Consider the following 14439-nt stretch of genomic DNA (forward strand, 5'->3'; position numbering starts at 1 on the left):
GAATTTCAGAATCTCTTGGCATGTCTGGAAAGTTCTCTTTCATAATTTCATGAAGAAGAGCCTCTGTGTTTTGTGAAGCAACTTCATCACCTTCAGAGATTCCTATATGGCAAATATTAGTTTTCTTCAGATTATCCGAGAGCTCTCTGAGAGAAAGATCTGTTTTTGCTCTCCATTTCTTTTGATCTTTGCTCTCCTGGGCTTCTTCAAAAGCTTTGTCTTCAATGTCAGAGATCCTTTCTTCTGCCTGTTCCACTCTGTTACGGAGGGATTCCACCGTATCTTTCAGTCCCTTGAGGGCTTCAACCTCTTGTCTCAATGTTTCAAACTCTTTGATCATTTTATCTTTGAAATCATTGAATTCTTGAGACATCTTTTGAATAATTTCTTGAGATATCTTTTGAATAATTTCTTGAAATTCTAATTCCCTCCTTTCTTCTATTCTGTTAATCTTATTTGCTATCCAAATTCTGAACTCGATTTCTGACATCTCAGCCATCTGTTTATGAATCAGGTCTTCAATTGCTTCTGCCCCATTTTTCCTTGAGGGAGTTGATCTACTCTGGTTATTCAAGTTGCCAGAGTTTTTCCGCTGATTCCACCTCATGCTGAGTTCACCCTGTTTGGAGACCTTATCAGAACCGTTCAGTCAGTGGCTTCTTCTGGTTGCCCAGAGAGACAGGGCGTGTCTGTCGTCTTCTCCCAGTTCTCTGGCACTGGGGTGATGAGGGTGCAGTGGGAGCGTGCGTAGCTGGATCAGACCTCGTTTGGCTTGCCAAGGTGCCTGGTGGCAGGATACCGGCAGTGGCCAGATCAGTCCTAGTTTGGCTCCATGGGGGTGACTGGGGGGGGGCAGGGAGACTGCAGCAGTGGTGTAGGGCACTTGAGCAGCCGGATCAGTCCTAGTTCGGCCCTGCTGGGGTTACCAAGGAGCAGGTGAATGACAGTGGCTGCAAGAGAGGCTGAATCAGTCTACTTCAGTCCTGCTGGGGTGATGGGGGGCAGAGCAGGGGAACAGTGGCGGCTGGATCAATCCTCATTCAGCCCTGTGGGTGCAGCCAGCAGGGCAGGAGAATGGTAGCGGCCGGATCAGTCCTAGATTGGCCCCACCAGGGCAACTAGGGGGAAGGGGAATGGCAGCAGCTGGATCAGTCCTTGATCAGCCCCACTGGGGGAACCGGGGGGCAGGGGAGCAGCAGCGGCTGGATGAGTCCTAGTTCACCCCTGCCGGGGCAACCGTGGGGGCAGGGGAATGGGGAGTGGAGGACTCCTCTGCCGCCACCTGCTGGATGCGTGCAGCTGATCTGGTCCCTCCCAGTGCAGGAGCCCAGAGTGGGGAACTCCTCTGCAGCTGCCCACGGGAGCATGTGGCTCTAGCAAACAGTTCTGGGCCCACTCAGAGCAGGAACCTGGAGCATGGAGCAGGGATCTCCTCTGCTGCCCGCAGGGCACGCGTGGCTCTAGAAAGTAGTTCTGTGACTGCCTGGAGCTGGGGGCTCTTCTGTGGCCACCCGCTGCCTGCGGGAGGCGTGCAGCTCCAGCAAACAGTTCTGGGGCCCGCTTTGTACCTATATTTGTGTTCTTAAATGCTCTTCCTTGGATTTACAGCTTGCTGGGCCTGACCAGAGTGGGGGACTCCACTGCTGGCCCCGTGGGGCACACGTGGCTCTAGCAAGAAGTTTTGGGCCTGCCCAGAATGGAGGTCTCCTCTGCAGCCACCCACAGGACACGCGCAGCTCTAGCAAACAGTTCTGGGCCCTCCCGGAGCGAGGATTCTCCTGCCACTGCCTGTGGGGAATGCGTGGCTCTAGTAAACAGTTCTGGGCCCACCCAGAGCTGGGATTCCTCCGCCGCTGCCTGCGGGGCTTGTGGGGCTCTAGCAAGCAAGTCTAGGCCTGCCTGAAATGGAGGGCTCCTCTGCAGCTGCCCATGGGACATGCATGGCTCTAGCAAGCAGATCTGGGCTTGCCCAGAGCAGGGGACACCTTTGCTGCTGCCTGCAGGGCCGTGTGGCTCTAGCAAGGAGTTCTGGGCCCACACACAGCGGTGGCCTCCTCCACCAGCCCCTGTGAGGCGCCCGGGGCTCTAGAAAGCAGTTCTGGGCCACCGGAAGTGGGGGACTTTTCTGCCAGCCCCCGTGGGGCACCTGTGGCTATAGCAAGCAGTTTTGGGCCCACGCAGAGAGGAGGACTCCTCCACCACAGCCTGTGGGACACGTGCAGCTCTAGCAAGCAGTTCTGGGCCTGCTCCTAGTTGGGGACTCCTCTGCCACTTCCCCAAGGGGTGCACCTGGCTCTAGCAAGCAGTTCTGAGCCTGCCTGGAGTGGGGGACTCCTGCAGTACCCCACGGGGCATGTGTGGCTCTAGCAAGCAGTTATGGGCCCGCCAAGAGCTGTGGGCTCCTCCAGCACCAACTGCAGCGCATGCGGCTCTATGAGTGGAGGACTCCGCTGCCGCCGCCGGTAGTGGGTTTTGTACCTTTTGATTGTATTTCTGGGGTCACAGCTTACCTCAGCAAAGTTGTTGTGGATTCTTCAATCTTCTCTCTTGGTTCAGCTCCAAACCATCAGCTTACTTGCCAGACTTCTATCCTTTAAGTCTCCTTCTGGATGGGAGCCTCTGTGGGAAGCTGGCTGCAGTCTACCATCTTGGCCCTTGTTCGGATTACCTACTTTTTAGAAGATTTTTTTTTTTTCAGTTTTTGGCTGGGGTTGGGTTTGAACCCGCCACCTCCAATATATGGGGCAGCACCCTATCCAAGACACAGGAGCTGCTCATAGAAGATTTTTTTTTTTAAATGAGATGAAATGTTAGAAGTCACCCTGGTTCAGATGTAAAATGGGTTCTGACTCTCTTCACTGTAACCTGTCCAAGGCATTGTGAAAGAGAAGTAAAAAAAAAAAAACTCACTAACTCACTTTTATTAGTTTGATCAAATTTGACCAATTACATATAACTGAAAGTTTGAAATCAAATAAATCATCTATGTAGAGGCAGCACAGACTTTAACAAGTGAGTCTAAAGTCAGATTTCCCATCTGGCCAGGTTACTTAGGCATCTTATAATATTTAACTCTTCCATGGTGCCTTGGCTGTCTAAGAGGGAGGTAACTAATAATTGTCCCTATAAGAATGACTTAATTATAAGAGTAACTGATTTAACATATTTCAGACACCTAGAACAGTGCTGACACATGGTGAACACACAATCAATCTTTACTATTATCTGAACCATAAGTCACAACTTTGTGATCAATATTAAATTCAGCTTCCAGATCATTTTATCTGGCCAACAAAATGGATATAATTTGAATATCAATGAGGTATGTAGCATTTTTTTCTAGGATGAACTCATGAACTTAATTGTCACACCACATAAAACACTGACTTTATGGCAGCCACCATGCCAGACCCTGGGACATCTAGGAGAAGTAAGATAAACTTCTGCTATGAAGAAACTCAGAGTCTGGTTTGAGAGAAAGAATTGCTGTATTAGTTATCTGTTGTTGCATAATGTTACCCTAAAAAATTAGTGCTTAAAGCAACAAACATTTATTATCCCATAATTTTAGTGGACTAGAAATCTGCCAACATCTTAGCAGCATGCCACTGACTCAGGGTCTCTCAGGAGGTTACAGCCAAGCTTGCTGTCACCCCAGGACTCATCTGGAGCTGGGAAGTCTGCAGTCACACTCTCACACACACTCTCTTGCTATGCAGCTTCTTCATAGGCTGCTACAGTGTCCTCATGACATGGCAGGTGGTGATCCAAGAGAGAAGGAGAATCATTGAGCCCCCAAGACAGAAGTCACTGCCTCTTTATAGTCAGATCTCCAAAGTGACATCCCACCACTTTTGCAAGTTACTAGGTCCAGCTGATGCTCAAGGGGAAGGGATTATACAAAGATGTGAGTACCAGGAGACTGAGATCACTGGGCTCATTCTAGAGGCTGCCTACCACACTTAAAGACAGAATTCACCCCTATACAGACATGCCATAGGAGGTCTGCCTTGGTTTCCATGAGAACATGGAAGAAGAACTTCTCAGTCAGCCTGTGGGACTTTGGAGGAAGGTTAATGGGAAGGGGGGGCATTGATCTTAAGTTCTGACAAAGAAAGAAGCTATCCAAGCCCCAAAGAGGAGAAGATGGCACAGCCTGAACAGCCATAGAGGCAGGAAATGTCTCACATGGTTTCTGCCTGCTAGAGACTGCCCATTGGCTTAATTTATGTCTAGATAATTGTTGAAATGAAGCTTCACTGATAAAGTTAAGAGGCTAGGACAAACACTGAAAGTGAGGAAACAAGTCATTCATTAGAACTGGTAGTACACACATTGGTTTGTCAAAGACATGGAACCTTCATCCTTTCCCTCTCTTGTACTCCTGGTTCCTCCCCTGCTGCACTTACACCACTGTGGCCAAACTGAAGGGCTTGTACCTCTCTGAATCCTCCATGACCCCCAGGTCCCTCTTCCTGGGACACTCTCTCTCTTCCCTTCTTACTTGGATATTTCTTTGCCCAAATCCTTCTCATCTTCAAGAACTCAGCTAAATATAATGTAACCGTAGAGCCTCCTCTGACCCTTCCAGTTTGAATTGAGGGCTCTTATTTTTATCATAAGTGCCCACATCTATTCCTACACCTGTATTGCACCTGTACTACACCAACTTCTCTGTAGTGTAATTGTCTGCTTGTCTGTCACCTTCTATGAGCTCTACAAAGTTAGGCACCAACCCCTGTGTTCTCATGGTGGTGTCCTCAAGGACTGGTCCATAGTAAGTTCTCAGTCTGCTTTTGAGGGAGGAAGAAAGAAGGCAACAAGGAAGTAAGCAAGGAAGAAAGGATTCCATGGGGTTGTCTAGAACCTTTCAAAGTTTACAATTGACCAGTGAGGGAACAACGTGAGATGGATTATCTGGATTTACATGGATGAACCTTAAATGAACTAAGGCAATGGGGATGTCTTTGTTCATTCAGGCTGCTGTCACAAAAATACTGTCGACTACATAGCTTAAAAATACGTTTCCCACAGTCTGGAGGCTGAAAGTCCAACATCAAAGTATTATCAGGTTCAGTGTCTAATGAGGGCTCTCTTCCTAGCTAATAAACAGCTGTTCCCTTGCCATGTCCTCATGTGGTATAAGGGGTGACAGAGCTTCCTGGGGTCTCTTGCACTAATCCCATCCATGAGCCCACATGACCTAATCACTCCCTAAACATTCGACCTGCAAATAACATCACACTGGGGTGTACCTGTTGGGGATTAGGCTTCATCATACAAATTTAGGGGGAATACAAATGTTTAATCTATAGCATATGGTAAAGTATCAGAGCAATATGGTGCTAGCCATTGAAATATATTTGATTGTTTTTTGTGTTTTTTTTTTTTTGTTGTTGTTGTTTAAAATTTATGTCCTTGGAAAAATAGCCACAATATTGAACCTATGAAAGACAAAATTAGCTGAAATGATTAAAGGCCTGACTAATAAGATACAAGACCTTGTAGAAATCAGAGATGCTTGGCTAAGAGAGATGTCAGCAGCAAACTTGCCTTCTTCCTCTTCTATTCCTGACTGCTGAGGAGCAGAAAGTCATGAGAGGGGAACCTTTAAGATGAAGGTCATAAGGTAGCTGAGCACCCAGTAGGAGGGCATGGCTGCTGAGTGGTAGAATTACTCTGAGCCCCAAAGGTGCTGGGAAGTCAGAGTCCAGTCTTGACTCCCTTGTCTTCATTAGCTTCTTTAGCACAAATCTGTTGGTTTTATCCCCCAACATTCATTTATACTTAATCTGATAATAACATGATGGTTTTTGCTTTGGGGAACATCTATATTCAAACTCTAAATTCTAAGCCCATGTGGTCATGGTCACCTGACCCATCCCTCTGTTTCTGGAGGCAGCACCTAAAGCAAATCTGGCCAGTCATCCACTGTAGCCTTTCAGTCATAATAATTGACTTTTAGGAGTCCTAAGACCTAAGACCAGCCAATGAGAGTTATTTCTTGGATTTCTGTGGGAATTATTGGAAAGAGAAGCTCTCTTTCCGTGTGACTACAAGCTAGGAGGATATCATTCTAGATGTCTGAGTCTTAGACTAGGGAAGGCAGGTCTATGAATGGAACCAAGGCAGAGAAAAGCAGGGCAAGGGTGGAAGCAGTCAGGTTCTAAAGGCTTTTTGCGCCCTCATATTGACCTCTCCTGAAGGCCTTTTCTGTTTGGTGAATTTTTGAGCTTAAGCCAGTTTGCACTGGGTTTCCGTTCTTATGAATAAAGGACTGCTATTCCTCTTTTCTGGTCTCTCATGTTTTGGTAAGAACTTAACCCCAGTGGTTCTGACTTTTTTAGATCTCCCTTCTCTCTCTCCATTTTTATTACATTTTGTTATTTTATTATAAAATGTTATTTTTTGCATCTTTAATAAACTGTTCTTCCTTTATGGAATGGAATATGGAAAGGAAGGAGGTTTTCAGAGTGACTGCTTTCAGAGTAGGGTCTCCTGTTAGACCATTGGGGTTTGGAATTTTCAGGATTGCAGAGGACCATGTGGAAGGCAGGAACAGAGCAAAGGTCTCTGTTCAAAGATATCAGTAAGCAAAAATTGGTGGAGGAGCTGGCTACCTTGTTAACCCACTCTGGGAAGCCTGCCGATCTAGTATCCAGCATAAGATATGCCATCAATTAAAAATCTGACAAATAGAGAAGACTAGAGTATGCTTAGAAAGAAAGGAGGGGCTGGGCATGGTGGCTCAAGCCTGTAATCCTAGCACTATAGGAGGCTGAGGCAGATGGATTGCCTGAGCTACAGATCTCTGTCTCTAAAAATAGCCAGGTGTTGTGGCAGACACCTATAGTCCCAGTCACTTGGGAGGCTAAGGCAAGAGCATCACTTTGAGCCCAAGAGTTTGAGGATGCTGTGAGCTTTGACGCCATAGCACTCTACCAAGGGCAATAAAGATAGACTCTGTCTCAAAAACAAACAAACAAACAAAAAAAAAAAACAAAGAAAGAAAGAAAAGAAGAAAAGAAAGGAGAATGGCAAAGCATCTAGCAATTTGTCTAGGCAAGAATGCCAGGTTACTAGATAGGTCCTTGAAAAAATATACAAATATGAGTTATTACATAACTAAATTAAATATGGCATATTATGTTTAAGAAAGCACAGTATGTATAATATTTTTCAGTACTATTTTTATCCACTTCAACCCTACAAGAATTTTGAAAGATTTTATATGAAAAGGAATGAGATTCGATTATCTGGGAGATTCGCTTATATCAGACACCTCTTTTTCTGATGAGGCCTGACAAATGGGATACTACCGAATTGGATATTGTCACACCCAAACATGAGTTCTCTTAAAGGTCCTTCTCTGTAAGTTTGTTCTAAATGTACTAAGAAGAGTATTTCTTACATTTTGAAAGTAAAAGTCATATCTAAATTACAGATTTGTGAGAAAAAAGGAAAGCCCTGGGGTCACCAAAAGTCCTGGGACCAAAGGCTAATGGCCAAGGTCAGGGCAATAGTTGGGTGCCTAGTGCTGGTCACCAAGACATTATCTTTTCTTTCTCACCCAAACAGGCCCTCTCCCCTCTAGGTCTTATAAATCAGTGCCTCTAAAGTCCAAACTCCAGGAAAATGCACCTCTTCAAAGGAGAGAAGAAGGGAGGTGGGAAGAGACAGGGAGATTGAAAGAGAGAAGGCCATCTCACATCCTCTGACACAGCTGGGTAAAGGGCCATCAAGCCCTATTTAAAAACAAGGAAATTAAAAAGGGGCTTGTTCAGGCCCACACATCTAGTCAGAGGAAAAAGCCCAAAAGGAGACTCAGAAATTCCTGGCGTGGACAAATAGACCTGCTGCCTCTCATCAAGTCCTACTGCCAACCAAATGGTGACAGATTAAAACCTTTAAAACCCTCCAAGGCAGATGACATGCCAACCAGCACCACCTAGTGGAAGAGGAGGATTCATGGACTCACAGCATCTCTCAGCCACACCTGCAAGGCGGTTTATTTGGTCAGCAAAGGAGTTGTGAGAGCTAACTCTTGTGATGTGCAGGAAAAGTTGGAAAGTTACAAGGAATAGAAATGGATATCTCAAGAGCTAAAAATATTCTGGCCAATGGAATGTTCCAGAAAATGTGAAGAGGGAAATCTGAAATGTTTTAACATCATCATTCATCACTGGGACTATATATATATATATATATATATAATTAGGAAATAGATATTCTAAAGGACCAAAGGAGAGTATTTCCTATAGTGGAAATGCAATCTCATAGGAAGAGAAGGAGAGAAGGCAGAGAGATTAAAAGGTACTTTCTGGGTTTGGATCTGTTCATTCTGCTCCATCCAGTGGCCATTTGTATTGTGTCACTGGAAGAGAAGCCACGAGAATTTGTTGATGAGCCATGAGAATTTGTTGATCAACATATATAGACACTACTTTGGAAAATTCCTGCAGAAAAATGTATCCCCACCAGGGGCACAGAACCAGAAAACCTGTTATACTTGCCGATAGCTGTCTTGGTTGTAGTGGGCAGATTGGGAAAAAAATATAACTGGGGTAATTGCAAAACTACTCCTTTGTCTCAGATACAATTTGGATGTCCCAAATGGTGTTTGCTTTTGCACTCCTAAAAATATATGTGTAATTAAGACTCTTGAGGGCAAATGAGCAAAATCCAAACTAGAACTAGCTCAGTCCAGGAAAGGGGCACTTATTGGAAGTTTACCAGAGGTATTTTATAGAACCAAAGAAATAGTTGAGAGGTGGCTCTGGACCTCAGGAACAAATGGAACCAGGGCTTGAGTAGTGCCTGGGCTTTTTTATCTCATCCTTTTCTCTGGTCTCTTTGTGCGTTAGTTTCACTTTTTCTCACAGTGAATCAGATTTTTATTTATGGTAAGTAGCATGACCACCGATCTTGTCCAAATCTCTAATTTCACAGCTTCTGCCACTTGAGAGAGACTGGCCCCCTTTCTTCAGCTCTGATTTTTGAAATTCTACAGAGAAACTAGCCTGGCTGAGGTCAGATGCATATAGGATGTCATTCTGATAATGCTGCAGATGCCCAGGCATATTATGAAACAATGGCATTTCGGAATCACCCCTTCAGTCTCTCATGAGACCTCACACTGGCCAATTCCTCAAATGAGGAATCCTACTCCATTTTGGGGCTCTCCCCTAAACACTTTCTATAGATCCTCAACCACCTTGATTCAAAAGGGAAATATCACTTTCCAGGAATTACAAACTGCCTGCATGGAGCACAGATCAGGAGCTAAAGGTCCAACCCACACCCAAATTCACATTTGGCAAGAATGAGGCAAGAATGTTGACCTGGAGCTGAACAGAAACTTCATGGTGCCTGTTTCCTGAGTTAAGAAGACAGAAAGTCTTTCTCCACCATGAGAGTACCAGAAGAAGTGGAATTACATCTGTGCCAGGCTCATCAAGTGGTGAGAGGGGATCTTGGGAGTGGGGTGGGTGGGGGAGGGGATCACACAATGGATTTGAGAACAGCATATCTAGGCTTCTTTGTGGCTTTATGCCCATTCATTATCATGTGTCCAGGTTTCAAAAATCATCCTATGCATAGCATAGTACTACTTTGAGCTTTTGTTCCTTTTGCTTGGAGAGTTGGAATCCCTTTTCCTCACACTGGAGATCTGGGCATTTTTAGAACCAAATTAAATCCAAGTTGGGTCAAACAGTTCTTGACAGTGATGACAAATAGAAACAATGGATTCAATCTTCAAATGGTTGAATTAGTGTGTTCTTGTCCTAGTTTTCAGCTAGTGAAGGTAACTGGCCCTGAAAATCAATCTAATACAAGATAGCATTCTAAATTGTAACTATGATTTGTCAGGGTATAAAAGACTCTGGGGTAGTATCAATTTTCTCTTTTTTATCCTATTCAGATCAGGATTTCTCAGTCAGTAATTGCAGTGAACGCAGAAGGGGTGATGGTGAGAGGAGATCAATTAAGGAATAATGTAGAAGGGCCCAAAGTATGAGTAACTAATTTCAAAATCATTGTGAATAGTTATTTTATCAAATGGCAGCTCCAAGATAAAGAGATTCTGTCTTTGGTGGAGAAGTTATTAAACCAATAGGATGATACAATGAAATAAAACAGTGGCTTTTCAGCAGAAGGGACCTTCAAGGGAAGTGGGTCATATCACAGGGTATGTGCTGAAGCCAAGAGCCCAGCTAAATGAAATTCTGTCCTGGAAGGAATCGTGGTTAGGGTAGAAGAGAGGAAGAGGTGGAGTCAAGGATTCAAGCATGAATTAGATCACCAAATAGGATGGTGTCTGCCATTGTTGTGATTAAATGTTTTGCTGCAATGTCCCAATTTTTTTTTAATAAAATAACCACTTTCTGATACCAAAGAGCAGAATTTACATTTCACTGGTTGGTGATAAAATCAGACTGCTGGTTCTACCATTAAAAAGATGAACAACCACAAAGTCAGCTCTTGGAAGAATAAAATTCATAGACCCACCACGCAAAGATAATGGATCCAGTCCCTTGGGGCAGTAGACATTTGAAGTTTTGATGTAGAACACCCTGACACTCTACTTCATTTTCTCTTCATCAGCATGTGTTATGTGCCTGGTGTGGAGAAGATTTTGTTACTGAATAATCTTTTTTGTGTGTCCCAGGCAAGGATGCTGAGGAGAATATTCAGTGAAGGCCTGAGAACAGCTGCCTTCAAGGGGAAAAACATATAAAAGAAGTAGAAAAAGAAACACAGCTTGAGGAAGGTAAACCAGGGATCATTGCATCTATGTTATTATTACATTCCAAGTTAAAACTTTTTATTTGTTAATTATTCATCCAATACATACTAAAAATAATTGTAGTAGATGTTGGAGATAGAAATTTGAAAAGGCACATCAGCACCTCTTCAGCCCTCTAAGGCCCCCAAAGCCCTTATTAATGATCAATTCACTTCATCCCTGTATTAGTCAGCGATTCTTTGGTTGTAAGAAACAGAAATCCACTCAAGCTTCTTAAGCAAAGGAAATTAGAAAGATTAAAGTACAGATGATGGGAGCATCCCAAGTCAGTCTCTTTCTCTCTCCCTGAGCTTACTGTTTTATTTATAAGGTGACCTGGAATTGATTTCTTTGGATTCTCAGCTTTTGAAAACTATAAGACTTTATAGTTTTGGCACCTGCTGCCAACTTAGTCTTTTTGGGTCCAATTTCAAATCAATGAAAAAGAAATTCTAATAGACACAATTTAGGTCAAGCATCTATTTATGCATTCCACAAATATTTATTGAGCACCTCGTATGTGTTAGGCACTATTTAAGGCCTTGGAGCTCCGCAGTGGACAAAGTGATGTCCATAACCGTATTTGCTTACATTTAGAATTGGGATGGGTGTGTGGGTGCAGCACAGATAAGGAAGAGCTAGATTTATAATGCAGGCTTGGGGATAACAAGTGTTATGAGGAAGAATAAAGATGGGTAGAAAATAGGGACAGAGAGAAGCTACTTTAGAGAGATAGTACTTTAGAAAGATGTTCTGAGGAAGTGTTGCTGAGGAGATGAGTTGAACAGAGGTCTCAAGGAAGCAAGAGAGCAGGCCATGATACAGAGTATTAGTCAAGGGCATTCTAAGTGAAGGACCAGCAAGGGCACATGCCCTGTGATGGGCCAGGCAAGAAAAACCCTGAGACTGAAGCACAGAGCAAGAAAGAAAGTAGCCTTAAAGGAGGTCCAGGATGGGTACAGAACACAACCATGTAAATTATGCTAATGATTTGGGGAGTCATGAGATGTATATGAGCAGCTTAGCCATGACCTCATTTTTATTGTAAATTGAAAGTTTGCCCAACGTTACCCAACCAGTAAGGATTCAAGTCCAGGTAGGCTGGTTCCAGAGTTCAAGCTCTTAGCTACCTCTTGACTCATCATCTCATAGGAAGGTTTTCAGACCCTCTGAAGCCTCATCAATGCTTTCAAATACATTGTATTTGTAACCTGAAAACAATGATGGAATTTATTTTCACAAAGCAGTTGGGTCTTATTTTACACCCAGAAAGATATACACATCTTTGCTATGACAAGTCCATTTGTTTAATTCACTACTGAAAGTCCTGGCATAAGCTGCCAACGACTTTCTAGTATTATTCAAAATAGAACTTATTCCACTCGCTACCACCCTGTATTTTACAAAAAAGTATGTGGATTACCTCTTATAAGCAAGAAAAAAAATCCTACTTAATCACTACACAAGGTAGTGATTGTGCTAGCAGCAGCATTTCAGAAAGAATGAGACAAATAAGCAGCAATGGGATGCCTTCTCTAAGAATACTTTCCCTTCAGAAATCTCTTTGTCAAAAACGTTCAGAAAACCAGAACTTGCTTTCTGTAGAATTGAATGGTGTTCAAAGTTCACGTCCTTTGTCAAAGAGGGACCATATTTACATATGTACATGTGTAAATCTTTCAGGATGAAAGATTGCATGATGAAAAAAACAGCACACAAGAAACCAATTCTTTTCTTCAAATTATAGGACAACCTTGATAGCCAAGTGGACTGATTCCAACTGCCCAAAAGCCTTAATTTGCTGAAATGACTGCCCTGTGTCTATTTTTATGAGGAAGAATAAGATTAAATATCTGAAGTTTTATTATCAATAATCTCCCCCTAGATCTTAAGAAATGAGTGACAGGGGTATCACCTATACAGATGTAGTCCAATCTCTTGGTGGCAACAGGGCTAAATAGTATGAATTGATATTTAATTGGGTTTATTCATTCATTTAATAAAAATTGTTTGAGTGCCTACTGTTTTCCAGGCACTGTTCTAGGCCCCGGAGGGAAAAAAGCTCTGGATATAATGAAGATTCTTCTTGTAAGGGAGGGGGGATAGATGGTAAATAAATATGTAACATAACAGATAGTGGTAAGTGTTGCAAAGAACTAAATAAATCAGTGCAATGGCAATAGAGTGAGGTGAGTTGGGAGTGATGGTCATCGAAAGCCTTTCTAGTTAGGTGATATTTGAACAAAGATCTGCAGCCACAAGCCAAAGGAGAGAATATATTCCTTTCATACATGCTTTCAACAAGGTTTTTTTTTTATTATTAAATCATAAACACATAGATCATGTATACATTAATGCATTTATGGGGTACAATGTGCTGATTTCATGTAGAATTAGGAATGCTTACATCACACTGGTTAATATATACCTCATCTCGTTTACTTAGTTGTTGTGTTATAGTTTTTGTCTATTAATATAGACATTTATACTCGATACTAATAGATCTGACATATATCTTTGCATTATGCACTATTAGTGTGATCCCATCATTCACCCTCCCTCTATCTGACCTCCCCACTACCTTCCCTTTCCCCCTCCTCCCTCCTTCATCTTGGGCCATAGTTGTGATCTATTCTTCATATGCAAGTGCGAGTGATTGTAAATTTGTTTCATAATAGTACTGAGTACATTGGATATTTTTTCTTCCATTCTTGAGATACTTTTCTAAGAAGGATATGTTCCAGCTCCATCCATGTAAACATAAAAGAGGTAAAGTCTCCATCTTTTATTAAGGCTGCATAATATTCCATGGTATACATATACCACAATTTATTAATATACTCATGGGTTGATGGGCACTCGGGCTTCTTCCATGACTTGGCTATTATGAATTGAGCTGCAATGAATAATCTGGTAAAAATATCTTTGTTATAAAGTGGTTTTTGGTCTTTTGGATATACACCTAGTAGAGGAATTGCAAGATCAAACAGCAGGTCTACTTTTAGATCCCTGAGTATTCTCCATATTTCTTTCCAAAAGGGACATATTAGCTTGCATTTTCACCAGCAGTGCAGAAATGTTCCCTTTTCTCCACATCCACATCAACATCTGTAGTTGTGGGATTTTGCTATGTGAGCCAGTCTTATGGGAGTTAAATAATATCTCAAAGTGGTTTTGATTTGCATTTCTCTGATTATTAAGGATGATGAGTATTTTTTCATGTGTCTGTAGGCCATGCACCTATCTTCTTCAGAGAAGCTTTTGTTCAAGTTCCTTGCCCACAATGAAATGGGATTACTTGTTCTTTTCTTATTAATAAGTCTGAGTTCTTTGTGGATTCTGGTTATCAAACCTTTGACAGAAGCATAACCTTCAAATATCCTCTCCCATTCTGAGGGTTGTCTGCTTGCTTTACTTATCCTGTTCTTGGCAGTGCAGAAGCTTTTTAGTTTGATCAGATCTCAGTAATGTATTTTTGGTGTTGCTTCAATTGCCTGGGGGGCCTTCCTCATAAAGTATTCTCCCAGGCCATTTTCTTCAAGTGTTTCTCCTTCACTTTCTCCAAGAATCTTTATAGTTTCATGTCTTAAGTTTAAGTCTTTTATCCAGTGAGAGTCAATTTTTGTTAATGGTGAAAGGTGTGGGTCCAGTTT

The sequence above is a fragment of the Otolemur garnettii genome, unplaced genomic scaffold, assembly GCF_000181295.1.
Source record: "Otolemur garnettii isolate 467f Iridium unplaced genomic scaffold, OtoGar3 scaffold00008, whole genome shotgun sequence".
In the NCBI taxonomy this organism is placed as follows: Eukaryota; Metazoa; Chordata; class Mammalia; order Primates; family Galagidae; genus Otolemur; species Otolemur garnettii.